The sequence below is a fragment of the Triturus cristatus genome, chromosome 10, assembly GCF_964204655.1.
Source record: "Triturus cristatus chromosome 10, aTriCri1.1, whole genome shotgun sequence".
In the NCBI taxonomy this organism is placed as follows: domain Eukaryota; kingdom Metazoa; phylum Chordata; class Amphibia; order Caudata; family Salamandridae; genus Triturus; species Triturus cristatus.
This window is the reverse complement of record NC_140593.1, coordinates 461,955,109-461,981,996: the sequence shown is the minus strand read 5'-3', so window position 1 is coordinate 461,981,996 and position 26,888 is coordinate 461,955,109. Positions and strand designations below refer to the sequence as shown.

At 45.6% G+C, this 26,888-nt stretch overlaps 1 protein-coding gene across 9 annotated transcripts in view; it reads right to left on the bottom strand.

Moving 5' to 3' along the window:
- CREM (cAMP responsive element modulator) overlaps positions 1 to 26,888 on the bottom strand; it is an 848,590-nt gene that overhangs the window by 432,317 nt on the left and 389,385 nt on the right. The gene's annotated exons all lie outside the window — the stretch shown is intronic.

Sequence of the window (26,888 nt, the reverse complement as noted above, 5' to 3'; positions counted from 1 at the left end):
GGGGTTTGTATGTTGACCCAGACAACATCCTGCATATGCCACCCGTGCGTTGCACAAGTTTCAGGTTCGCCTTGTTTATATGAGAGTCCCAGGACATAGATTGAGTAAGGGTTACCCCCAGGTATTCAAAGGATGAGACCCGTTCCAATCTAACGGACCCTATCAAGGGGCTTGGACGTGATGAGGGTAGCGGGTTGAAAATCATGAACTTGGTTTTAGTCGCATTAATTTCCAATCCGCGACCCTCACAAAAATGTATGAAACCGTCCAACACCCTCTGGAGGCCCATGGGGGATTTAGAAAGCAGCAGGGTGTCATCCGCAAACATAATGGCGGGCACCCTGCTGCCATTCAACCTGGGTGCATCAATCTCTCTTAACCCTCCCAGAAAATCTATGACCCCATCGACGAAGAGGCAGAACAGGGTTGGTGCAAGGACACAACCCTGTCTGACCCCCGTGTCTACGGGGAAGCTATCGGAAAGGGCTCCCCCTCTAACACACCTTACCCTAGCGAAGTTGCCCTGGTGCAATCTCATTAGCATAGATGTGATATCGGCCGGAACATCTAGATCTTTTAAAACTAACCAAAACTTGTCTCTAGGTACCAAGTCAAACGCCGCTCTTAAGTCAACAAAGACGCTATACAGAGTACCGCCCTCAATTAATACAGTCTTACAGTATAACAGGTTAAAACGGAAGATCTGGTCGGTGGTGGAGACCCCTCTCTGAACCCAGCTTGATACGGGCTCAGTATCTCCTGTTCGTCCATCCAGACCTGTAGGCGATTTAATAACAGTCTGCTGAACAGTTTTTGGGGAACGTCAGACTGATAGGTCTGTAATTGGAGGGGAGTAGGGGGGAGCCCTTTTTATGTATTGGTACTATCTCAGCACCCAGCCATGTGTTTGGAATCTCCATTCCATCTAAAATAGAATTAAAAAGAATTAGTAAGTAAGGGGCCCATACAGCGGGTTCATGTTTAAATAAATCTCCAGGAAGGCCGTCTAGGCCTGGGGCCTTTCCTGAGGGTAGCCTTCCTATCACATCTTGTACCTCTGTTAATGTAAATGATAGACTGCTCGGTTTATTTGTGTCAAGGGTAATGGGGTTAGGTCGGGGATCATCAAGTGCACTATATAAAGCTTTAAAATGGTTTTCCCATGCGGCGGCGGAAATGTTCGGCTCAGTTGCACTGACCAGCAGTTCTGAACCTGTGTTCACAAGCCGCCAGAATAGGCGGGAGTCTCCTCGTGCCAAAGTAATTTTGAGTTTCTCCCATTTGTCATATTCCCATTCCTTTTTGGCATGGTGAATCAAAAGTTTATAGGCAGAGCGTTTTGCCCTTATGTCCTCGATACCCTTCCTCTCCTTTAATGCATTCAGAAGGGCGGTTTTAGCCTTCCGGCATGTGGAATTGTACCAAGTAGGACGAGCGAGGCGTCCAGTATTCCCATGTTGGGGTGAAAAGAGGATGTCAGACACTGCGGATATTAGTTCGTTATGAAGCGTGCCCCACTCTATCCGATTTTCGGGGATAGTGTCGTGCTCCATACTTATGGAGGCTTTTTCAAATATAGGAGCAACCCGGGCATAGAGCCTAGATAGTTTCTCTGGGGAGGAGGCTAATCTATCCCATTTTACTCTACGTCTGTTATTTGCCAGGGCTAGCTCTTTTTGAAAGGTCGGCCTCTGTTCCCTCCTGATCACGTGGGCGGGGAGGTTATATTCGAGCTCCAAAGCATTGTGGTCACTCTCCATCCTTGGGGATACCCGGAAGTCCTCAATGAGTGGCCACGTTGTTAGGGGAACAAGAATATAATCCACTCTTGATTCCCTGCCAGCTCTGTTATATGTGTGTTTCGGAGGAATATCAGATTTTATCCGACCATTGCAGGCCCGAACTCCGAACTTTAGTGTAAATGTTGTAATTTGGACAGCCAATGGTGTCCAGGCTCGAGGGCCAGGTGCCTCAAGGGGAGGTATAGACCACAAAACATCCTCTTTGTCAGTCAGGGCATCGGTTGGACCGTAGAGTGGCTCAAAGTGGCAATTTAAGTCACCACCAATCAAAAAAGGGATGCCATCCGGGATTTCTCTCAAGACATCCGTGAGTTCCTCTATAGTGCGGGATTCATGTCCGTTATTTACTGGGCGGGAATAAACATTTATCAAAAGGAGTTTATTTAGGTTAGACCATTCCAATAACACAACAAGGATGTCCTCCTTGGTGAGTGGGTCCATAATTGCACTACACCCCAAGTCTAAAGCCACCCAAGTTGCGAGGCCACCGGAAGGACGTCCCATGCCACCCCATTTTGCCCTAGTGGAAAATGTGGCATAACCTGTATAAGTTAATTCATCGCGTGCCCAGGTTTCTTGGAACATACGTATGTCTTTGCCTTTGACATATGCGTTCCAATCTGGGCAGTCCAGCTTATTAATTATGCCCGCCACATTCCATGATAGTAATTGTAATGGAGGGGATATGGTACTATCATTATATCCAATTAGGGGTTGAGTTCTGTTAGGGGAGTTCTGCTGGAGTGGGCTGGCGTGTAAATTAGAGGCTTGGGAAATCGCCGGCCTCCCATAGTGAGAAATATCAGGAACTGGGCAGGTGGGTTCATCCGATGTTGTTACAGCCTTCAAGAAATTAACTTCCTCAGTTGGAGAGTGGCTGTACACATCCATTTGCCTACCATTCCTGCACTGTCAATCTACCAAATCTAAGTTAGTATATCTATTCTCGGTCGGGAAAAAGTCAAGAAGGGGTGTCCCAATCGGGTATGGAGGCGTAGATTCCCTATGACCCCACCTACAGCCTCTTCTCAATACTGGTTCCCAACCTCCCATTACCCGATCTTGTAGTGGTGGTGGATAGAAGAAGGATAGTGGTAGAACTTGAATAGAAGTTCCTCTGTCACGGTGTGGCCAGTTAAGTATGTGGGTGACTGTCCTGGGGTCTCTAAAATTAACCAAGATACAATCTCCATCGATAGATTTCCTTGTACCTCCCAGCCACGAAGCTCTTCTAACCATCAGGATCTCACTCTTTGCACCTAAAGGGAGCGGTCTATTAGTGGAAAGCCAGTTAATCACTTTGTTTTTAAGGGCTTCCACCGGTTCTTGTGTAGAGTGTTTAAGCTCGGGTGTGCCTGCTAATATAATTATGTAAGGACTGGCTTCTGGTGGTAAGTTAATTGACCCCTGGTTGGGGTCATTTTCTTTGCTATGACTCTTTATTGGAGGTGTGGTGAGCTTCTCTCTCACACTACTGTTTGGTATCCGGCCAACAGCCTGTAGGTCGGGTTGTGTGGGAATGAGTGGGGGCTTTAAGGTGTTGGTAGGAAGGGATAAATCTTTGGTTGCGGGGTGTGTTATTTCCCTCATGGCACCTCCCTGTAACCAGTGGTCTATTATCTTTTGAGCAAGTAACTGGAGAATGACACAGTTTCTTTTCAATGGTCTGGAGTACAGTTTCGATCTTTCCTAGCCGTACTTCCAGAGGTTTGAGCATTAACCTCATCAAGTTACGTATGTCAGAGAGGGTAATGTCCTCCTCACCAGGGGCTGGACAGGAATCAGGGGATTTCTCAATTAGGGCATTAGATGGAATATGACCTTTATTTTTAGGTGTAGTTTTCCTTTTATATTTTGTACATTTCTTCCCCCCCTCTGTTACGTTGGAGTTATTCATCAATTTCGGGTTTTTCCCACGTAAGCTCTGGGCATTCTTATTTTTGGGGACAGCTCCTTCTCTCTCCCCCAACTTAACCGGTGTATTCCTTTGGGCCTCAGTGAAATTTCCCTCCCCGGCATATGACGTGATGTCAGAAGCAGTTGTAGGATGCGTCGGCTTTGGTAAGGGTAAAGACATTATGCTGAGGTCAGCCGAAGACAAAGTATTACAGGCTGTGTCAGAAGCAATGGCACTGCATGTGCCGGGTATATCAACCATGTCATCAAGACCCCTGTCCCTGGCTACTAGTAAGTTACTTTCAGGTCTTGGCACAGGGGTGGTTGCAGAAGCCAGGGGACCCAGAGACGATCTCCTTACCCACTCAATTTCTTGGGAGATGCGTCGTTCGAGCGTTGTAATATCCTCGATAAGTAATGTTCCTGCTTTGGCAAAGTAGCTGTCCAGGGTGCTTTGGGGCTTCCCGGAAGCCAACATAGTCTTACTTCTAGTTTCCCTAGAGGTCATATTTCGAGTGCAGTAATTAGCAGCTAAAGAAAAATCTAGTAAAGGGAGTAGATATAGAGTGGCCCAGGTCCGCTCTCGTCCGTTCTCGTCCGGCCTCAAACGGCCTCAAACGGCCTCAAACGGCCCGCTCTTTGCCCGGTCTTCGCCCCGAGCTACGTCCCGCGCGAGTTCCGCTAGCGCGTTCAGGCGGGGTCGAACAGAAGAACAGGCAGGCAAGAGGGGGCGGGGTCGGGAAGAGGAACCAGGTGAGTCTAATCAGCTGAGCGCTGAGCACCGTGGTCCTCGCAGTTCCGCAGCAGAGTAGTGGAGCAGCCTTCCCCCTTCAAACAGCAGAGCGTCCAGGCAGGTCCTGAGGCAGTGAGAGGCACAATGGGATTGAGCACCAACCAAGTTTTTAAGCAATCAGACCCAACGAGCGGCTGCCGCGAAGCGGGGGCCGCGAGGCGTGGCGTGGATGGTGGAGGCAGGAGCGGGAAGAGGAACCAGGTGAGTCTAATCAGCTGAGCGCTGAGCACCGAGGTCCTCGCAGTCCCGCAGCAGAGTAGTGGAGCAGCCTTCCCCCTTCAAACAGCAGAGCGTCCAGGCAGGTCCTGAGGCAGTGAGAGGCACAATGGGATTGAGCACCAACCAAGTTTTTAAGCAATCAGACCCAACGAGCGGCTCCCGCGAAGCGGGGGCCGCGAGGCGTGGCGTGGATGGTGGAGGCAGGAGCGGGAAGAGGAACCAGGTGAGTCTAATCAGCTGAGCGCTGAGCACCGTGGTCCTCGCAGTCCTGCAGCAGAGTAGTGGAGCAGCCTTCCCCCTTCAAACAGCAGAGCGTCCAGGCAGGTCCTGAGGCAGTGAGAGGCACAATGGGATTGAGCACCAACCAAGTTTTTAAGCAATCAGACCCAACGAGCGGCTCCCGCGAAGCGGGGGCCGTGAGGCGTGGCGTGGATGGTGGAGGCAGGAGCGGGAAGAGGAACCAGGCGAGTCTAATCAGCTGAGCGCTGAGCACCGTGGTCCTCGCAGTCCCGCAGCAGAGTAGTGGAGCAGCCTTCCCCCTTCAAACAGCAGAGCGTCCAGGCAGGTCCTGAGGCAGTGAGAGGCATATCTCTTGACAATGTGATGCTTTACACACACTTATTGTGGCTTAGTGCCCTGTTCATGTTAGTGTTCACTATATTCTTTCTCATGGTTTCTGGGTCAATGATAATGCTTTTTCACGATTTCATTTCACTATGTCCAAACAATTCTTTTAGTTTTTTTCTTCTTGAGTCGTTTCCTTTGTCCAGACATTCACTTTTTCTGTTTACAAGCGAACATGCAGTTTCTTCTGGTGCCACGGTTTCCGAAAAGACGATATTTCTGTTGGTCTCTGTTACAAATGAATGGACATTTCCTCGTCCCCGTTCAACCCTGTTGGAATCTTGGTTTCAAATCTGATTATCAATCTTGATTCCAGACGTCTTAACTTTAGGGTCCTGTTCCCCCTCCCTCTTTCATGTGCTGGCACTGTTGCAAGACCCGAGTACGTCATGTCTTGCCATGTTTTACTTTCATCTGTTTAGCCATTACGTATGTTACACCCTTGTTTTGGGTTGCCCTGAAGTGCTCTAGGATTCGCTTTTTTAAGGGGTATATCGTGCTTCCTATGTAGCGTTTGCCACATGCACACTCTATCAATTAAACTACATATGTAGTGTCACAAGTGATAGTTTCATTGATGTCAAACGTCTTGCCTAGTAGGTCAATGATCTTTTTTCTGTTCCTGCCAATTTTGCAAGCTTTGCAATGGCTGCATTTACTGAACCGCTTTTGTAATCCTTACAGCCATGATTCTGACTTTTCACATACAAAGTGGTTTCTGACCAGTTTATCTAACAACAATGGTGCCTTTCTAAATGTTATTTGGGGTTGATTCCCCAGTTGTCTCCCAATGCCTGTATCTTTGGTTAAGATGTTCCAATATGTGTTCAAGGCATTACGAATTTTGAAACTTTCTTTGCTGTAGGTCATGACCATTCATATGGGTTCTTTTTTCTGTTCCCCTGTGTTTTTATCTTTTTTGTTAACCAGCGTTTCAGCACGCGTGAGGCATCTTGCTTTCTTCTCTCCACGTTTGATGTCATTGAAAGAATAACCTCCTTGTAAAAATCTTTGTTTGGTCTCTTTGAATTTAAGGTTCATTTCTTTGTTATTTGAACAGTTCCTTTTCATCCTGATGAATTCTCCGTACAGTATGTTCTTTTTCAAGAACTCCGGACGGAAACTCCTTCCGTGGAGCACACTATTGGTCGCTGTGCTCTTCTGGAATAGTGTTGTTTCTATTTTATCATATTTGACATACACTTTAGTGTTTAGAAATACAATTTCAGTTGCTCTGATGTTGTACGTGAACCTGAGTCCGACATCATTGTTATTTAGTATGTCAAAGAATTTCAGGAATTCTGTTTCAGTCCCTTTCCAGAGAAGAATGAGGTCATCTATAAATCGTAGCCAAAGTGCCACCTTGGCTATGTGGTGGTCATTTTCCTCTCTCCAAGCTATTGTAGGTCATTTGAACTACAATCTAGTGAACTCTAGTCCTTGACATTGGTGATCAAATGTTGAGATTTATCATTTGTTACAAATGAATTTGTGGTTTTTTTTGTATTTTAAAGTACCATTCCCATTATGCAACTAATAGGCAGCATGGGTAATTGGTCTAAAAAGGTGAAAGCGTCGATAGACTGACGCTATACACTGTGACCAAGACCTGTTGGTCGAAGCACGTAGGTGAAGGAGGAGATGGCTTTGAATAAAGCAATTTGAATATTAAACCCCAGGAGAGTGCTGTGCTATAATTTTGTAAATGATGGTATAAAAAAAAAATATATATCAGATAAATAGAAGTGAAAACCAGTCCAAAGAACTCTAAATATATATTCCACGTCTATCAGCAAGATTTACATGATATACCCAAAAGAGTCAAGATTACCTGACATTAAGATAATGCTTCTTACCAATAGTATCAGAAAAATTGGTACTAAGCAAAGGATGATATATATAGATATATATAAAAAAAAAATGAACTCCAGCCAACAGCAAGCCGATACAATACGTGACTCAAACAAGATTTGATTGAAAGTACTAAAAACGCTTATATACGTAAATGAGTATATATATATATATATCACCTACTGGCGGTCGCCAGTAGGTAGTTATAGTTAGGAATTATTTTCCATAGGAAATCCGCAACATTCTATTCCCAATAAGTCTGGCGCCGGTTGACGAATCTTCGCAAAATTTTCCAAACTTTTGGCCAGCTCTGGTCCACTCCTATCCTGAAAGTTTCGTGGTGATTCGTTAAGCGGGGCTGAGAAAAAAGGGGGGTCCCAAAACACGTTTTCCCCATGCAATTTCCCATAGGACCTGTTGACGCAGCTACAGCCCGAACTGCTTAACGGAATTACACCAATTTTGGCAGAAAGGTAGACCTTGGTTCAGAGTCGTGCCTTTTGCTTAAATGGTGTAAATCCATTCAGTAGTTCCTGAGAAAATCAAAAGTAAAATCACATATATATCTGGACGGAGCCTAACCACACATTTCATCGTGAGATCTGATTGGCTGTCAGCACTTCAACCAAGAAGTGTTGGCAGCCATCTTGGGACCAATATACATAATAGCACCTCATTAAAAAGCATTGCAGTTAATAGAAGGTTTTAAGACTTTAGTTACATTATAAATCATTTGTTGGTGGTACCATACTCATTTTAGGAATTGTGGTATGTTCCAAGGTGATTTTACCATGTGAAAAAGCCTTCTGCTGGGATATCATGAATCATGATTGAGAGAAAACTATTTTTACATGCTTTTCCCACAGAGGATTGGAAGGTGATCTATAAGCTAAACTGAGAGCATATTTTCTGTAAATTCACATTATCTTTCTTAGTCATGTGAGAATGAAGTCTGACATTCTCAGTAAAACATGTACATCCAACAAGGGCAGAGACTGTCAGTTGATTTGTGTTCTACTGCAGCTTCCCAGAGTGTTCCAAATAACAACTAGAGCGCTAACACTCCTATTTATGATAAACGTATGGCACACCTGAAGCCATCTTGATTGGAATAAAGTGGTTCATTTTGCCATAGAATGTATGATTAGTGCTGCAGAAAGACAAATTAGGGCACATTTTGAGTGACTTCTCAAATCCTCTTCTATTTCATTAAAGAATTCGGACATGCAGACTGAAACATGCACTTTCAATACCAGCAGCAGACTTCCCTGGCATTCAGATGTGTCACACATTTGCCATAAATTCAGAATGTTAGCACTCTAGTTGCTCATTAGATCACTGTAGTAAAGTAGCTTTACTACAGTGATCTAATGAGCAACTAGAGTGCTAACATTCTGAATTTATGGCAAATGTGTGACACATCTGAATGCCTTCTTCATTGAATCAAAGTAAAAAGCTGACAGTACAGTATGCCTACTGAGGAGACTGTAGTAAATGAGGAAATTAGGAAACTTCATAACAAGTCTCCCAAGATGGCCACCAGAGACAAAAGAGCCCAAATGTAGCACAAATATCACCGAGATGTAGCCCAAGTATAGCCCAATGACAGAAATCCCAGAGTGTTTTAAAGAACAACTAGAGCGCTAACAGTCTTACTTATGACAAAAGTATGGCACACCTGAAGCCATATTGATTGGAATAAAGTGGTAACACTGAAAACATTTAATTTGCAGAGGAACAAAATGAGGGGGTTCATTTTGCCATAGAAATTATGATTAGTGCTGCAGAAAGAAAAATTAGGGCACATTTTGACTTCTCAAATCCTCTTCTATTTCATTAAAAAGTTCTGACATGCAGACTGAAACATGCACTTTGAATACCAGCAGCAGACTTCCCTCGTGAGCAGTAGCTTTACTACAGTGATCTAATGAGGAACTAGAGTGCTACCATTCAGAATTTATGGCAAATGTGTCACATCTGAATGCCTTCTTGATGAAACCAAAGTAAACAAGCATTGAAAATGCAATATTTTTTTATTTATTTAATCTTTATTTCGGCCGATTTGGCCATAAAAGATGTACAAAAGAAGCACATGAACATGTAAAACCATCAGAGAAGGTAATCAGGAAACACATCAGATAAAAGACCATACAATTAAAATTAGAACTTAAAATTAGGTGGGAGCCTGCGACTTTAAAATACGGGTGCGAATATGCCAGACATTAGTGAGAAATTTGGCTAGTGCAAACACAATTGAACCTGAAACATCAGTTTTTAAAATTCTATACACCGGGAGGTACTCCCTAAAACCAAGGTTTCTAATGAGTGGTAGGAGCCAATATTTCCTGGCGGCCTTGTAAGTTGGACAAAACAAGACCACATGCAGATCGCTTTCCTCTGCTCCCACACATGCCGGACATAGCTTGGTAGATGGCAGTGTTGACCAGGAGCAGGTGTAGGATCGCAGAGGCAATGTGCCATATCTCCATTGGAGAAATAGCTTCCTGGCCAACACAGGAGACATAGCGTCCAGAACCCTCTCCAGCCGGTATGAGTCCTTACTTTGCGCGAATACAAATGTTAATGACCCCTCATCCTTGCAGTCTAAGGTCATAGATAATTTCTGCTCGTGATAAGCACTGACCAAAGCTCTTCGTGGGATCCTTAGTGAGGCATTAGCAGGATCCGACCACAGGTCGGGGAGCCCCAATCCCGTACAGGACTTTTTTATATATTTTATCCACGGGATCTGTAGAGCTTTAGGGTGGGTTAGAAACTCCCTCAGTTCCGCCCTATACGAAGAAAGTTCTTCGCTGCTCCATAGCCTTCGCCAGTAGACTATGGGTCTGAGACCTAGTTCATCTGCTAATGGTCTCAGGCCCAGGTCCATCCTCAGGGGGAGGAGCGGGGTACTGGACGGGAGTGCTACTATCTGTCTAATGAAGTTGTTCTCAGTTATAGACAAGCTGCAGGAAGCTGTGTGACCCCACATTTCCGCCCCATACATCAGAGCTCCTCTTGCCTGAGCCTTGTATATCTGGATAAGCGGCCCCAGCGGTCGATATGTCGAGCTTTTCATCAACCGAACGATGCCGCCAGTTGTCTGGACTAATTTAAGATTAACCCTAGTCTGGTGGGTTCCCCAAGACATGGTTTCATTCAACGTTACACCTAGATATTCAAAGGTGGAGACTCTCTCTAAACGTGATGCTCCCAGTAAAGGGTTCGGGCGTGATCTTGGGGTTGGGTTCAGGACCATAAACTTAGTTTTGGTAGAATTAATTTCTAACCCCCTATCTGTGCAGAAAGCCACAAAAGAATCAAGGATCCTCTGTATCCCCATGGGAGTTTTGGACAGCAGCAGGGTGTCATCTGCAAACATAATTGCAGGCACCCTGCTGCCATTCAATTTTGGGGCATCAGTGTATTCGGTTCCATTGAGATGGGCGATTACCCCGTTGACAAAGAGGCAGAACAGGGTCGGTGCCAATACACAGCCCTGTCTAACCCCCCTGTCAACGGGGAATCTGTCCGTTAGTTCCCCAAGTTTCCCGCACCTGACCCGGGCATAGTTATTATGGTGCAATCTCTTTAAAATTATCAGGATGTCTGGGGGGACTATATGTCTTGCCCTCGTTTAAGTTAAAGAAATTCTGTTTGTAATTAGGTGGCTTTTTAGCTTTGCTTTTATTAGTGTTTTTCAAAATTTCATGTACATAACATGCATATATGTATATGTATGCATGCATTTATATTTGTATTTATATAGATATGCAGATTATATATATGTTTATATATGTATGTATATATATATATATATATTCACTGAAAAAACAATAGGTTTCACACGTTATAGTTAGCGGAAATTTTACTGATAAAAAACCAATGAAATTCCCCCGTTATAGTTAGTGCAGGCAACTATAACTCACGCGACCGCAATCCTCTGCTGATGCTAATACTGTATTTAGACACTTATTTGCCCATGTCTTCTTCCATACATTTTTAGCTATACATATATTACAAATATTTTTTTTTCATAAAGACACATATGTCATCAGCAGAAGATTGCGGTCGCGTGAGTTATAGTTGCCTGCACTAACTATAACGGGGGAATGTCATTGGTTTTTTATCAGTAAAATTTCCGCTAACTATAACATGTGTGAAACCTATGGTTTTTTCAGTGAATTTGCAAGGTTTTTTAAATGCTAATTCCTAACTATAACGTGTGTGAAACCTATGGTTTTTTCAGTGAATTTGTACGGTTTTTTAAATGCTAAGTTACTTTACGCCATTCGTGGCGTGCGCGCCCACTTAACGCAGTTCGTTCCGTGCGCGCACGGTGCGCTTCGCGCACCGTGCGCGCACAGTGAGCACGCGGTGCGCTTCGCGCACCGCGCGCCCACTTTACGCAGTTAGTGCCGTGCAAAAATTCGCGAGGATTCGTCGACCGGCGCCAAAGTTATTCAAAATAGAATGTTGCGGATTTCCTATGGAAACGTGGTCCTAACTATAACTACCTACTGGCGACCGCCAGTAGGTAATATATATATACACACATACATATATATAAATGCATATGCATATATGTGCATATGTGTGCGTGTAGAGAGAGGTAGAGACGTAGAGACGTAGAGGTAGAGAGGTAGAGAAGTAGAGAGATAGGTAGAGAGGTAGAGAGTAGAGGATGAGTAATAGAGAGTAGAGAGTAGAGAGAGAGTAGTAGAGAGTAGCAGAGAGAGTAGCAGAGAGTGAGAAGGAGTGAGTAGTAGAGAGTGAGTAGTAGAGAGTGAGAAGTAGAGAGTAGTAGAGAGTAGTAAAGAGTGAGTAGTAGAGTGAGTAGTAGAGAGTAGTAGAGAGTGAGTAGTAGAGAGTAGTAGAGAGTGAGTATTAGAGAGTGAGTATTAGAGACTGAGTAGCAGAGAGAGAGTAGTAGAGAATGAATAGTAGAGAATGAATAGTAGAGTGAGTAGTGGAGAGAGAGTAGTAGAGAGTGAGTGGTAGAGAGTAGTAGAGAGTGAGTAGTAGAGAGTAGCAGAGAGTAGTAGAGAGAGAGTAGTAGTGAGTAGTAGAGAGTGAATAGTAGAGAGAGAGTAGTAGAGAGAGAGTAGTAGACAGAGTAGTAGAGAGAGAGTAGTAGAGAGTGAGTAGTAGAGAGTAGTACAGAGTGAGTAGTAGAGAGTGATTAGTAGAGAGTAGTGGAGAAGTAGAGAGTGAGTAGTAGAGAAAAGTAGAGAGTGAGTAGTAGGGAGTAGTAGAGAGTGAGTAGTAGAGTGAGTAGTAGAGAGCAAGTAGTAGAGAGAGAGTAGTAGAGAGTAGTAGAGAGTGAGTAGTAGAGAGTGAGTAGCAGAGTAGTAGAGAGTGAGTAGTAGAGAGTAGTAGAGTGAGTAGCAGAAAGAGTAGTAGAGAGAGTGGTAGAGAGAGAGTAGTAGAGAGTGAGTAGTGGAGAGTGAGTAGTAGAGTAGTAGAGAGTGAGTAGTAGAGAGTGAGTAGTAGAGAGAGAGTAGGAGAGTAGTAAAGTGAGTAGTAGAGAGAGAGTAGTAGAGAGTGAGTAGTAGAGTAGTAGAGAGTGAGTGGTAGAGAGTAGTAGAGTGAGTAGTAGAGAGTGAGTAGTAGAGAGAGTAGTAGAGAGTGAGTAGTTGAGAGTGAGTAGTAGAGAGTGAGTAGTAGAGAGTGAGTAGTAGTAGAGGGAGTAGTAGAGGGAGTAGTAGAGGGAGTAGTAGAGGGAGTAGTAGAGGGAGTAGTAGAGGGAGTAGTAGATAGAGAGTAGTAGAGAGTGAGTAGTAGAGTTGTAGAGAGTGAGTGGTAGAGAGTAATAGAGAGTGAGTAGTAGAGAGTAGCAGAGAGTAGTAGAGAGAGAGTAGTAGTGAGTAGTAGAGAGTGAATAGTAGAGAGAGAGTAGTAGAGAGAGAGTAGTAGACAGAGTAGTAGAGAGAGAGTAGTAGAGAGTGAGTAGTAGAGAGTAGTACAGAGTGAGTAGTAGAGAATGATTAGTAGAGAGTAGTGGAGAAGTAGAGAGTGAGTAGTAGAGAAAAGTAGAGAGTGAGTAGTAGGGAGTAGTAGAGAGTGAGTAGTAGAGTGAGTAGTAGAGAGCAAGTAGTAGAGAGAGAGTAGTAGAGAGTAGTAGAGAGTGAGTAGTAGAGAGTGAGTAGTAGAGAGTGAGTAGCAGAGTAGTAGAGAGTGAGTAGTAGAGAGTAGTAGAGTGAGTAGCAGAAAGAGTAGTAGAGAGAGTGGTAGAGAGAGAGTAGTAGAGAGTGAGTAGTGGAGAGTGAGTAGTAGAGTAGTAGAGAGTGAGTAGTAGAGAGTGAGTAGTAGAGAGTGAGTAGTAGAGAGAGAGTAGGAGAGTAGTAAAGTGAGTAGTAGAGAGAGAGTAGTAGAGAGTGAGTAGTAGAGTAGTAGAGAGTGAGTGGTAGAGAGTAGTAGAGTGAGTAGTAGAGAGTGAGTAGTAGAGAGAGTAGTAGAGAGTGAGTAGTTGAGAGTGAGTAGTTGAGAGTGAGTAGTAGAGAGTGAGTAGTAGAGAGTGAGTAGTAGAGAGTAGTAGAGTAGTAGAGAGTGAGTAGTAGAGAGTGAGTAGTAGAGAGTGAGTAGTAGAGGGAGTAGTAGATAGAGAGTAGTAGAGAGTGAGTAGTAGAGTTGTAGAGAGTGAGTGGTAGAGAGTAGTAGAGAGCAGTAGAGTGAGTAGTAGAGAGTAGTAGAGAGTGAATAGTAGAGAGTGAGTAGTAGAGAGTAGTAGAGAGAGAGTAGTAGAGTGAGTAGTAGGGAGCAAGTAGTAGAGAGTGTGTAGTAGAGAGATAGTAGTAGAGAGTAGTAGAGAGTGAGTAGTAGAGAGTGAGTAGCAGAAAGAGTAGTAGAGAGTAGTAGAGTAGTAGAGAGTGAGTAGTAGAGTGAGTAGTAGACAGAGAGTAGTAGAGAGTGAGTAGTGGAGAGTGAGTAGTAGAGTAGTAGAGAGTGAGTAGTAGAGAGTGAGTAGTAGAGAGTGAGTAGTAGAGAGTGAGTAGTAGAGAGTAGTAGAGTGAGTAGTAGAGAGAGAGTAGTAGAGAGAGAGTAGTAGAGAGTAGTAGAGAGTGAGTAGTAGAGAGAGAGTAGTAGAGAGTAGTAGAGTGAGTAGTAGAGAGTGAGTAGTAGAGAGTGAGTAGTAGAGAGTGAGTAGTTGAGAGTGAGTAGTAGAGAGTGAGTAGTAGAGAGTGAGTAGTAGAGAGTGAGTAGTAGAGAGTGAGTAGTAGAGAGTGAGTAGTAGAGAGAGAGTAGTAGAGAGTAGTAGAGTGAGTAGTAGAGAGTGAGTAGTAGAGAGTGAGTAGTAGAGAGTGAGTAGTAGAGAGTGAGTAGTTGAGAGTGAGTAGTAGAGAGTGAGTAGTAGAGTGAGTAGTAGAGAGTTAGTAGTAGAGGGAGTAGTAGAGAGTAGTAGAGGATGAGTAGTAGAGTTGTAGAGAGTGAGTGGTAGAGAGCAGTAGAGTGAGTAGTAGAGAGTAGTAGAGAGTGAATAGTAGAGAGTAGTAGAGAGTAGTAGAGGGAGAGTAGTAGAGAGTGGGTAGTGGAGAGTAGTAGAGAGTGGGTAGTAGAAAGTAGTAGTGAGTGAGTAGTAGAGAGTGAGTAGTTTAATTTAAAAGGAACACAATGAGGAGGTTCATTTTGCCATAGAAATTATGATTAGTGCGGAAAAAAGAAAATTAGGGCACATTTTGAGTGACTTCTCAAATCCTCTTCTATTTCATTAAAAAATTCTGACATGCAGACTGAAACATGCACTTTCAATACCAGCAGCAGACTTCCCTTGTGAGCAGTAGCTTTACTACAGTGATCTAATAAGCAACTAGAGTGCTAACATTCCGAATTTATGGCAAATGTGTGACACATCTGAATGTCTTCTTGATGGAATGAAAGTAAAAAACCTGAAAGTATTTCCTACTGAGGAGACTGTTATAAATGAGGAAATTAGGAACCTTCAAAACAAATAAGTCTCCCAAGATGGCCACCAGAGACAAAACAGCCCAAATGTAGCACAAATATCACCGAGATGTAGCCCAAGTATAGCCCAATGACAGAATGTCCCAGAGTGTTTTAAAGAACAACTAGAGCGCTAACAGTCTTACTTATGACAAAAGTATGGCACACCTGATGCCATCTTGATTGGAATAAAGTGGTAACACTTAAAACATTTAATTTGCAAAGGAACAAAATGAGGGGGTTCATTTTGCCATAGAAATTATGATTAGTGCTGCATAAAGAAAGATTAGGGCACATTTTGACTTCTCAAATCCTCTTCCATTTCATTAAAAAATTCTGACAAGCAGACTGAAACATGCACTTTGAATACCAGCAGTAGACTTCCCTGGTGAGCAGTAGCCTTACTACAGTGATGTAATGAGCAACTAGAGTGCTACCATTCAGAATTTATGGAAAATGTGTGACACATCTGAATGCCTTCTTGATGGAATCAAAGTAAACAAGCATTGAAAATGCAATATGTGGGAGGAGCCTAGCCTGCAACAGAGATGGCCGCCTGAGCCCTCGGCTCCGCCGACTCGTCCGCTTCCCTCCCGTACCGCTTCTTCTCCTGATTGCGGAATCGTGCCTGTTGTGCGGTAACGGGTCTGGGAGGCGACGCTGCATCCGATGGTAGGCTCCCCGTCGTTCCTCCTGCACCGGGAATGAAGAAATGCCCTGAACTCCTGCAGACGGCTGCTGAGTGGGTCCGGTCCTTTGTTCTCGGCAGCGTCCGGCTGGAAGGCAACAGCAGCGGCCATTACATGAGAATCTGAAACCGCCGGCGAGACGCGACAAACCACCGAGATCCTCAGAAGTGGCGCAACAGTTTCTTTTGGAGTCTCGCCGCTACGCTGCTTTACTACCACCGATGCAACAAATGTATCCCCCTTTTTGGAAGTTTCTCTTTGATTTCTCGCTACGTAGTGTAATGGAAGGGGCCATTTGTATTGAGTGATCGGCGCTTATACACGGCGCCTGGTTGGACCGTCACTGTGCTGTCCCTGTGCGTGGCGCTGGACTAGAGGTTGCTGCCCTGTCCCCGTGGTTTGGCCCTGTCTTTCTGGGAGCTGACCTACTAAACAACGCCTGGACATGTATGCTAAAGACTGGGCTCGAGGGTCGCCATACGCTTGCGGATTCCGGGGACAGGGAGCTGGCATCTCTTCCTCTCACGTTATGCCCGTGAGCATCGGCGATGTCCTGGAAGCTTTGGCTGCTATGCGAGCTGCTTTTTGTTCCAACGCCCGTGACCTGGAGCGCCGGTTGGACGACGCTGTGCCCGTTCTCTCCTTGGCTGACCGGACGGGCGGCTGTGCGCGGAGCGGATCGCCGAGCCCAGGACTCGGCAGTCGTGTGCAGCCTCTCCGGGGAGACGTAGAGGAACTGACTGTGAGTGCACTTAACATCACCGCTGCTCGGACTGACGCAACTATGGAGGACACAGTGCATTCTATATTTGGACGGAAACTAGAAGTTCGCCGTCGGATGCCAGGACTACCACCGCCAGCGGGTGCTGCTGACAAGATTGCTCTGCTTACTTTGAACATGTTGCCCGGGAGTGAGTTGCCTAATTTCGGTGGGCTATCACTGTACGCCTGCCCGTACTGCACTCTTGGGGATAACACTGTCCTGCTTTGGATGGCGATTACTGGCTGTTGCCATCTCTCTAGGTGGTCACATCGGATGCTCTTCCTACTCTACGGGGCTACGCCGCAACTGCACTTTGCTGGCGCACTGGAACGTAGGGGTCAGGGTTGAGTTTGTCTTTTTCTTGCCTTGATACCGGTCACTACATTCCTGGGACTGTGCTGGACTGACGAGGAAGCTGGACTTTGGGTATGGTTTGCATAGGGGTCCGGGAAGCGATGGCCGGATACACTCCTGTCGATTATTTTTGTTATCATGGGTTGGCCCTCCTCCGTTGATAAATGTTTTGCACCGTTCTGGCGAGTGGGGCAGCCGGGGACCTAGTGTTCTCTGAGTGACCGGGACATGTATCGGTGGTGCTAGAAGACTATTGCGGGGGCCTACGCTTATCAATCATGGCTTGAAGATTCCTTGTTGATATTTTGGATGTTTCGGTTGGGTGTTGCTGCCTTACTTACCCTGCGCGCTGCTGCTGTGACCCCAGTTTTCTCGTCATATTGGGCATGTTATTATTATTGGGTGTCAGACTACTGTTGCTATTATTGGTGCGAGATGGCGGAGCTGGGGGACGAATAGTGGGCTCCTCCCCACCTTTCTCAATTTTATGAGAGTCTTAGGCTTCTATCCTTTTCTTACTTTCTATATTTCGGGACTCCTTTTCTTGGGCGACAGGCACACTGCTAGGGGGGGGACAGGCCGTAGCCAGCTGCAGGGGTGCAGGGTGGGGGGTACTTGGGGGGTGGGGTTGCTTTCTTTTTTGTTTTTCTTTTTTGTTCTATGGGCCTTCTATTCTTTGTCCTTTTTCCTTCCCTGGGGTTTAGACGTTCCTTTCTGGGTGCCACGCAGCGACTCTGGTGTTTTCTTCTGCTATAAGATTATCTATCCTGATTGTCCAACACCAGTATTGACTTGTTGTGCTACGATATCCTGCTTATGTCTATCCTACAAGGAAAACTTTTAAAACTAGACCTCAGTCCTTCTGTAATGTATCCTCTGTGCTTTCAGTAAGTTGTAATGTACCGTATGTGTGAGCCCCCAGGGCTCTTTGTTGATTTGTATTTGTTTTTTCTCTCAATAAAGGTCTTTCAAAAATAAAAAATAAAAAAAAAAAGAAAATGCAATATGTCTCGCCCTCGTTTAAGTTAAAGCAATTCTGTTTGTAATTAGGTGGCTTTTTAGCTTTGCTTGTATTAGAGTTTTTCAAACTTTAATGTACATACCATGCATATGTATACATATATGTATATGTTTGCATGCATTTATATTTATATAGATATGCAGATTATATTTATATATATATATATATACACATACATATATATAAATGCATATGCACATGTGCATATGTGTGCATGTACAGAGAGGTAGAGGTGTATAGGTAGAGGTGTAGAGGTAGAGAGGTAGAGGTAGAGAAGTAGAGAGTAGTAGAGAGAGAGGTAGACAGAGGTAGAGAGTAGAGAGCGAGTAATAGAGAGTAGAGTGTGAGTAGTAGAGAGTAGTAGAGAAAGTATCAGAGTGAGTAGTAGAGAGTAGTAGAGTGAGTAGTAGAGAGAGAGTAGTAGAGAGTAGTAGAGAGTGAGTAGTAGAGAGTAGTAGAGAGTGAGTAGTAGAGAGTTGTAGAGATTGAGTAGTAGAGAGTGAGTAGTAGAGTAGTAGAGAGTGAGTAGCAGAGAGAGAGTATTAGAGAGTAGTAGAGAGTGAGTAGTAGAGAGTAGTAGAGAGAGAGAGTAGTGCAGAGTGAGTAGTAGAGAGTAGTAGAGAGAGAGTAGAGATTGAGTAGTAGAGAGTAGTAGAGTGAGTAGTAGAGAGTGAGTAGTAGAGAGAGAGTAGTAGAGAGTGAGTAGTAGAGAGTGAGTAGTAGAGAGTAGTGGAGTAGTAGAGAGTGAGCAGTAGAGAGTAGTAGAGAGTGAGTAGTAGAGTGAGTACTAGAGAGTAGTAGAGAGCGAGTAGCAGAGAGCAAGTAGTAGAGAGTGTGTAGTAGCGAGTGAGTAGTAGAGTAGTAGAGAGTGAGTAGTAGAGAGTAGTAGAGAGTGAGTAGTATGAGTAGTAGAGAGAGAGTAGTAGAGAGTAGTAGAGTCAGTAGTAGAGTAGTAGAGAGTAGTCAGTCAGTGTCAGTCAGTGTCAGTCAGTCAGTGTCAGTCAGTCAGTGTCAGTCAGTCAGTGTCAGTCAGTCAGTCAGTGTCAGTCAATTAGTGTCAGTCAGTGTCAGTCAATCAGTGTCAGTCAGTCAGTGTCAGTCAATCAGTGTCAGTCAATCAGTGTCAGTCAATCAGTGTCAGTCAGTGTCAGTCAGTGTCAGTCAATCAGTGTCAGTCAGTGTCAGTCAATCTGTGTCAGTCAGTGTCAATCAGTCAGTGTCAGTCAGTCAGTGTCAGTCAGTCATTGTCAGCTAGAGTAGCTCTGCTGACCTGGTTCTCTGGCTCTAAAGCAGCTCTGCTGACCTGGTTCTCTCTCTCTCTCTCTAAAGCATCTCTGCTGACCTGGTTTCTCTGGCTCTACAGCAGGTCTGCTGACCTGGTTCTCTGGCTCTAGAGCAGCCCTGCTGACCTAGTTCTTATGCTACAGAGCAGCTCTGCTGACCTGGTTCTCTGGCTCTAAAGCAGCTCCGCTGACCCAGTTCTATGGCTCTGAAGCAGTTCTGCTGACATGGTTCTCTGGCTCTAGAGCAGCTCTGCTGACCTGGTTCTCTCCCTCTAAAGCAGCTCTACTGACCTGGTTTCTCTGGCTCTGCAGCAGCTCTACTGACCTGGTTCTCTGGCTCTAAAGCAGCTCTGCTGACCTGGTTCTATGGCTCTAAAGCAGCTCTGCTGGTTTGGTTCTCTGGCTCTAGAGTAGCTCTGCTGACCTGGTTCTATGGCTCTAAAGCAGCTCTGCTGGTTTGGTTCTCTGGCTCTAAAGCAGCTCTGCTGGCCTGGTTCTCTGGCTCTAAAGCAGCTCTGCTGACCTGCTTCTGTCCCTCTAAAGCAGCTCTGCTGACCTGGTTTCTCTGGCTGTACAGCAGCTCTGCTGACCTGGTTCTCTGGCTCTAGAGCAGCTCTGCTGACCTAGTTCTTAGGCTCTAGAGCAGCTCTGCTGACCTGGTTCTCTGGCTCTACAGCAGCTCTGCTGACCTGGTTTTCTGCACTCACGATGCACGCACCCGACTTCGCGAAAATATATTTAAAAATAATATAAGTTTATTATAAGTACAAATATATTATTTTGATGAATATCTTACATAATATATTGCCTTAATATGTATATTAAAGACACATACATATCATTTTGGAACATAAATTTTTTTTGCGGGAGTCGCGCACCCAGCGTGCCCCAGCACGTATATGATGTCACGCGGGACCCGCAACCGCGCAAACATCTCGTACCGTAATGCGCATGTGTCGCGAACGCGCGGGAGCAGGAGTCACAGACTGGTCGCATACCAATCGCGCATATCATGTGATATTAAATGTATATGATGTAACTGAAAAACACGCAGCTGTCGCACACCATACGCGGATCCTTCATGGCTTTTCTAAAATGGCGGCTAGAATGTGCGCACCCACCGTGATGTGTACACTTTGAGTGCGCGACTAAAGTAAATAATATAAATATATTAAAATAAAAAATGAAAACAAGAAAATTAATCAATATTTCAGTTTTAATTAAAAAAAGAATTTTTTTTTGCAATTTTCAGAGAGATATATAATGTTATTTAATGAATAAAATATTTATAAATAAACAGTTAAAAAACTGTAGAAAATCAGTACAAAAAAAATAGATATAACTATCACACTTAAAAGTTAGCATTTAAAAAACCTTTGAAATTCACTAAAAAACATAGGTTTCAGAGACGTTATAGTTAGAAATTAGCATTTAAAAAACCTGCCCATTTCACTCATACAAAACCATAGAAATTCCTCCGTTATAGTTAGTTCTGCTAACTATAACTCACGCGCCCGCAATGCACTGCTGATGATGTCACATATTGCATCATTCATGACATGGTCAGTTACATCACTGATGACATCACTGATGACATCTCAAAGGTTTTTTAAATGCTAATTTCTAAATATAACGTCTCTGAAACCAATGTTTTTTTTCAGTGAATATATATATATATATATATATATATATATATATATATATACACACACACACACACATACATACACATATAAACATAAAATCACACATCCTCAAGAAGCAGTGACAGGAGACCTTGAGGCCTGTGAAGTGCTGAGAAAATTCCCTGCATACTTCAAAAGACAGGTAAATGTCATGTATGTATAAGCAAGAACGTTGATGGAGATTATTTAGGAGGGCTTGATAAAGAGTCTACAAACCCTGTTTCAAGAAAGAACCAAGGAACTACCTATGTCCCCCGAGAAGAGAGAGAACCATAGCTCAAGAACCCACCCCCATGTGCATTGGAAAACAAACACTGAAGAGTATATGCAGTCAGTTTATGACGAAAAACAATCTGCACTAACTACTCTGGCTATGAAAAACATCCACAAGAGTGTAAAACATCAGGACCCTTAAAAGAGGGTACCACCAAGGAAAGCAACAACTATGATGCATAAAGGACATATAACCTGGCCGTAATGGCCTAGGTTACAATTCCAAGATAAGCTCGCATGAGGCCGGGCACTCAGACAAAACTATCTGATAGCAGAGCGAAGTATCTGGCAGAATACCGGCATACTACATAAGTAGTACCCACACAAGCTACACAATAGCAAACCAATACACCACATAGAGTAAGGCATATACCATAAAGGTATGAACCCATAAATTGTAACAAGACATGCTTAATACTACAGCACTACCACTAGAGACAGTATACAATTCAAAAATGGAGGAACTTTGCCCACCAATCAAAAGCAAAAACGGGTGACGGGAGGGCTGCCAAAGTAACTATAGACAGACTAAGAGTCTGTTCGATCATCCCTAAACCTGCGAAGGGCCGCATCAGTTTTCGGTTCCAAAGGGGTGCTCACCATCAAATGGTAAAGCAAGCAAGACGGTCTGGACAGCCTCTGAAAACCCAGACGCCCTAAGCCACTTTTTCCCCAAGTGTCCTGTCTCCTGGACTCCTTATCAAGGGGGAAATGGGGAATATTCTCCATTCCTGGGGACACCGTGATAGTATGGACCACAAAGCTGTGGTGGGTCGGTAGCCTAACAAGACAAACAGGGTCCGCAGGGGAAGGGCGTTAAGTGTGGGCAATAGCACGGTCTACAGGTACTCCTGAGTCAGGTCTTGCCGATGCCCCTAGTAGAATGTCAGTTAGTGCTTCGCAAAATGGAAGTAAAGGTTCAACCCCTGACTGGCCAGGATGTAGGACCTCCATCAGAGGATCCGTAGTCTTCTCCATAGTGGGCAGAGTGAGATGTGAAACATCAGCCACTCACTTCAAGACCACCGCCAAGATAGAACTGGCTTACGAAGCAAGGCTAGGGGGTGACAAAAGGGAGGAAGCAGGGGACAAATCTAGCCTGCTTCCTTCACCCAGCTCCGCAACCCGGCTGTCTAAAAGCCTTGGTTGTTCCAAGGGAACCATCCCCACACAACCTTCCTCTGACTGGTCCTGTGGGGCCTCCACAGTAACGACCAGCACCAATGGCTCTGTAAATTATGTCATATGACATAGAGGCGTCGTATCGATGTCCGCCCAGCAAGGAGGAGAGGTCTCGACCGGCGTCGATGCAAACACGCGGAGACTTCAACTCAGAATCCTCTGCCGCCGCAGGGATAGACACTGGAGGAACAACCGACGTCGTGTTGACATCGGTTGACACTGCAAGAGGGGGGCCATCTGGACCATGCCCCGTTGTCTCCAAGTCTGAAACCAGAACTGCCACCGAGGGCAAACCCAACAACGGTGGTGCAGTTACGGCACCTTCGACCTCCTTGGGGCGCGCAGGCATTCCAGAGGGAGATGAGGGCCCAAAAACTAGACGAAGAGCCTCGTAGTACTCCTGCATCTGACTCCAGGTCGCCCCGGCTCCAGGAAAAACTGGAGGCTTGGGCGTGATGCCTGAGCTGGAGTCCCAGCACTAGAACATGAGACATCCCCGTGATCCGCATCATGAGTCGAAGTGGTCATAGAAGACAGGGGCTTCGATCACTTGCGACGTCGCTTACCGTGAGACATCGCTGTAAACTTGGACCGCGGCCATTGATCACGGGATGAAGGTCGGCACTCCCGGAACGGCCTCTGGACCAGGAAAAAGACCATCAACGTGAGGAGCTGGAAGTCTGTGACAACCGCGTAGTCAGAAGCTTCATGCGCCGCTCCCACATCGCCTTCGGCTTCAACCTTTGAGAGGCACCGTAGTCTTCCGTGTCGTGGTGCACGCCTAAGCACCAGACACACAGAGTGTGGATCTGTACCCGACATCTGGCGAGCACAGGATTTAAACCCAGAGGGCATAAGGCACACCGTTTCCCGACGAAAATGCGTCACAGTAGGACGAAAAACGGCCAGATACGCTTCTCCGGATTCACGTTGCAGCGCGAAAAAGGAGAAACTGACGTCCGCACGTCGGATGGGACTTATATGGCTCCACTGATGTCATGTCCGTAGACGACATCACTGCAAAGCCGTATGACACAATCCCCCAGCCGACAGGTACTGCTGCAATTTGTTTTCCGGATCCATATTGGCGCCTGGGGAGAATTCAAAGTGAAGGAATTTGCGGCTAGATGTCTCTATCAGATTTACTTATTTGTAAAGATTTGAATTAATAACCATTTTTTTCAATTTTTCTCTGCATTTTTGCTTTTTTTGTCTCTCAGTGCCTCCCTCCTCGAACCAAAACTGTCAAGAGGACCCCAACTCTGGTAGAAGGCCCGGTGCCCGACCGGGGCACTCGCAGAACACACTGTTGGGGGCTGCGGGGTGCGTCGCAGCACCAGCATTGTCAGTACTCCCCATCATAGGTGCAGCAGGAGACTGCTTTGCTCCTGCCCAGCGGGAGCAAGTTTTCTTCTCTGCTCCTTCTGGGCGGAAGCAATCTCAGTTTCTCTGCCCGCAAGAGTGCAGGCAGGGAAACAAATGTGTCCCCCCATCTAGCAGAAGCATTTTAGCAGCTCCAGCCAAGTGGGAGTATACAAATTTACCTGGGAATGGGCTTTCTGGGGCACGATGACTGAGCCGGCCTTAGTGGATGGGGCCGCACCTGGGAAACGGGGCCATGTGCCCCAGGCGATGGGGTCAACCAGCGGTAATTGGCTCAGGGAGGGGGGCCTATCCAAGCCCCTCTCCTCAAATAAATTTAGCCCCTGACCCATCACAGGGGTCATTTTAATTAAAAGATTAATGGAGCCCAGCATCTGCAGGAGTACCTGGGGGACTGTGTTAAACAAATTGTTTTTAAATGTTGGCCTCCGGACGAGGTTCCTCTGAGACCCGCTATCTAGGGCTAGGGATATCCTGCCCTCTTATAGCGTTATTTTCAAACATTTTCAAGAAAGGGACTACTTCCCCGAGTCATTTGTTTTCATGGTGCTGCCAGCCAATATGAGAGCTCGCTCCCACGGGACCCTGAATCCTTCTGAAGGGAGGTGGCCAAAGAAGAAAAAAAAAACCTCAGCCAATGTGCTCTCAGGCCTCTCGCCCAACCATCCATACGAACAAGTTACTTACCTTCGGTAACGCTTTTTCTGGTGGATACAATATCTACCTGTGGATTCCTCACCTTCTGAATATCCCCTGCGCCAGCATTCCGCGAAAATTCTTTCCTAGCTCTCCCTCGTCGACGAGGACGTCGTAATAGCACGGCTCCGCTTGCGACTCCGAATGACGTCATCGGAGCCATAAGAAGACCTCGTCAGCATGCTGAGGTCAGTTCCACCCATTTTTTCCGTGCCACCGAGGCAAACGGGCGGACCGACACATTTTCACATGTATACATAGTATACAAAATGTATATACACAATTGCAAAATCAATAAAAGCATAGAGAGAAAGCAATAGACCAAGCATTTCCCACAGCATTTTTTGGTAGAAACATGTGGACAAAGGGGAGGCGGGTGGGACAGTGAGGAATCCACAGGCAGATGTTGTATCCACCAGAAAAAGCGTTACCGAAGGTAAGTAACTTGTTCTTCTGATGGATACTTCTGCCTGTGGATTCCTCACCTTCTGAATAGAATCCCAAAGCTGTACCTCTCCTGGGGGAGGGTGTCCTCCTGACTACACCAAGAAATCTTGCAAAAAAGATCGAGCAAAATGGCCATCCCTCCTAACCTCTGAATCTAAGCAGTAATGCTTTGCAAAAGTATGGAGGGCAGCCCAAGTTGCTGCTTTACAAATATCAATAACAGGAACACCTCTAGCCAAAGCAGAAGAAGTAGACTTAGCTCTAGTGGAATGAGCTCCGATACCTTAAGGAGGGCCCTTCTTGGCCAAGGCGTAGCAAATATTGATGCACAATATAATCCACCTGGAGAGAGTCCGCTTGTGCACAGCCTTGCCTTTCATCTCCCCAACATTGCCTACAAAGAGCTGATCATCCAGTCTCAGATCACTTGTTCTATCCAAATAAAAGCTGATAGTTCTCTTAGGGTCCAAACGATGAAGTCTCTCCTCCTCCTTGGAAGGGTGAGGGGGGAGGATAAAAGGTGGGTAAAGTAATGGACTGTCCCAAATGGAAAGGAGTAACCACCTTGGGAAGGAAAGCAGCCCTGGTCTTTAGAACCAACTTATCGGCATGAATGGTCAAGAATGGAGGCTTCAAACTAAGAGCCTGAAGCTCACTTACCCTCCTAGCTGAGGTAATGGCAATCAAGAAGAACGTTTTAAAACAAAGAAGCCTCAAAGGACAAGTACAAAGAGGCTCAAATGGAGAACCCATTAAAAAGGTAAGAATGAGATTCAAATCCCACTGAGGCATAATGAAAGGAGTGGGAGGAAACTTATTTGTAAGGCCCTTAATAAACCTCATGACAATGGGGGACTTCAATAAAGACAGCTGGTCTGGCAAACATAGAAAAGCCGACAAATAGCCCTTAACAGTGGCCACAGCACCACCCTGCTAGGCCAAGGACATAAAAAACTGAAGAACAACCGACAGTAGGGCCTTTAAAGGGTCAATGGCTATCTCTCCACAACATTTAACGAATCTAGACCATCTCGATGAGTAAACAGACTTGGTGGAGTGTCGCCTGGACGATAAAATAACATCCACCACATCCGATGGGACAGAGAAGGAACTCAGGTTGCCCCGTTCAATCTCTAGGCATGAAGGTGCAGGCTCTGGAGGTGGGGGTGTAGAACCTGCCCCTGTGACTGTGAGAGGAGGTCTGCCCTGAGAGAGTGACGGAGCGGAGGGTGCAATGAGAGGTGAAGAAGACCTGTGTACCACACCCTTCTTGGCCAATCCGGAGCGATCAATATGACTTGAGCCCGGTCTTGGCGAATCTTCTCCAGAACCCCAGGAATCAGGGGTATGGGAGGAAACGCATAAAGGAGTTGTGAGCTCCAATCCAATTGAAACGCGTTCCCCAGCGCTCCCTGCATCGGATACTGGAGACTGCAGAACAACGGGCAGTGCACGTTCTCGTGGGTGGCAAACAGGTCCAACCGAGGAGACCCCCACATCTGGAAGATGTGATGGACCACCTCCGGATGAAGCCGCCACTCGTGATTGTCCGAGTAATGCCGACTGAAACTGTCCGCACGAACATTCAGCACACTGGCTAGATGATTTGCAAACACTCAAATCTGATGGTTCTGAGCCCAGGACCAGATTCGCAGAGACGACCCTACATCTCCCTGTTTGTTGATGTACCACATTGCGGTAGTGTTGTCTGCCAGAACCTGAATCGACTGACTGCGAAGGGAAGGAAGGAAAGCCTTTAGTGCCAAACCTATCGCCTGCAATTCCAAAAGATTGATGTGAAGCAACCTTTCCTCTGGAGACCAAAGACCTTTGACCTCCAGATCTCCCAGATGAGCACCCCATCCTAGATTGGAGGCATCCGTGATCACTGTGGCCACAGGTGGAGGAAGCTGAAAGGGCTATCCTTGAGACAGGTTGCCCTGCACACCCCACCAAATCAACTCTGCTGCAGCTTCTCTAGAGATT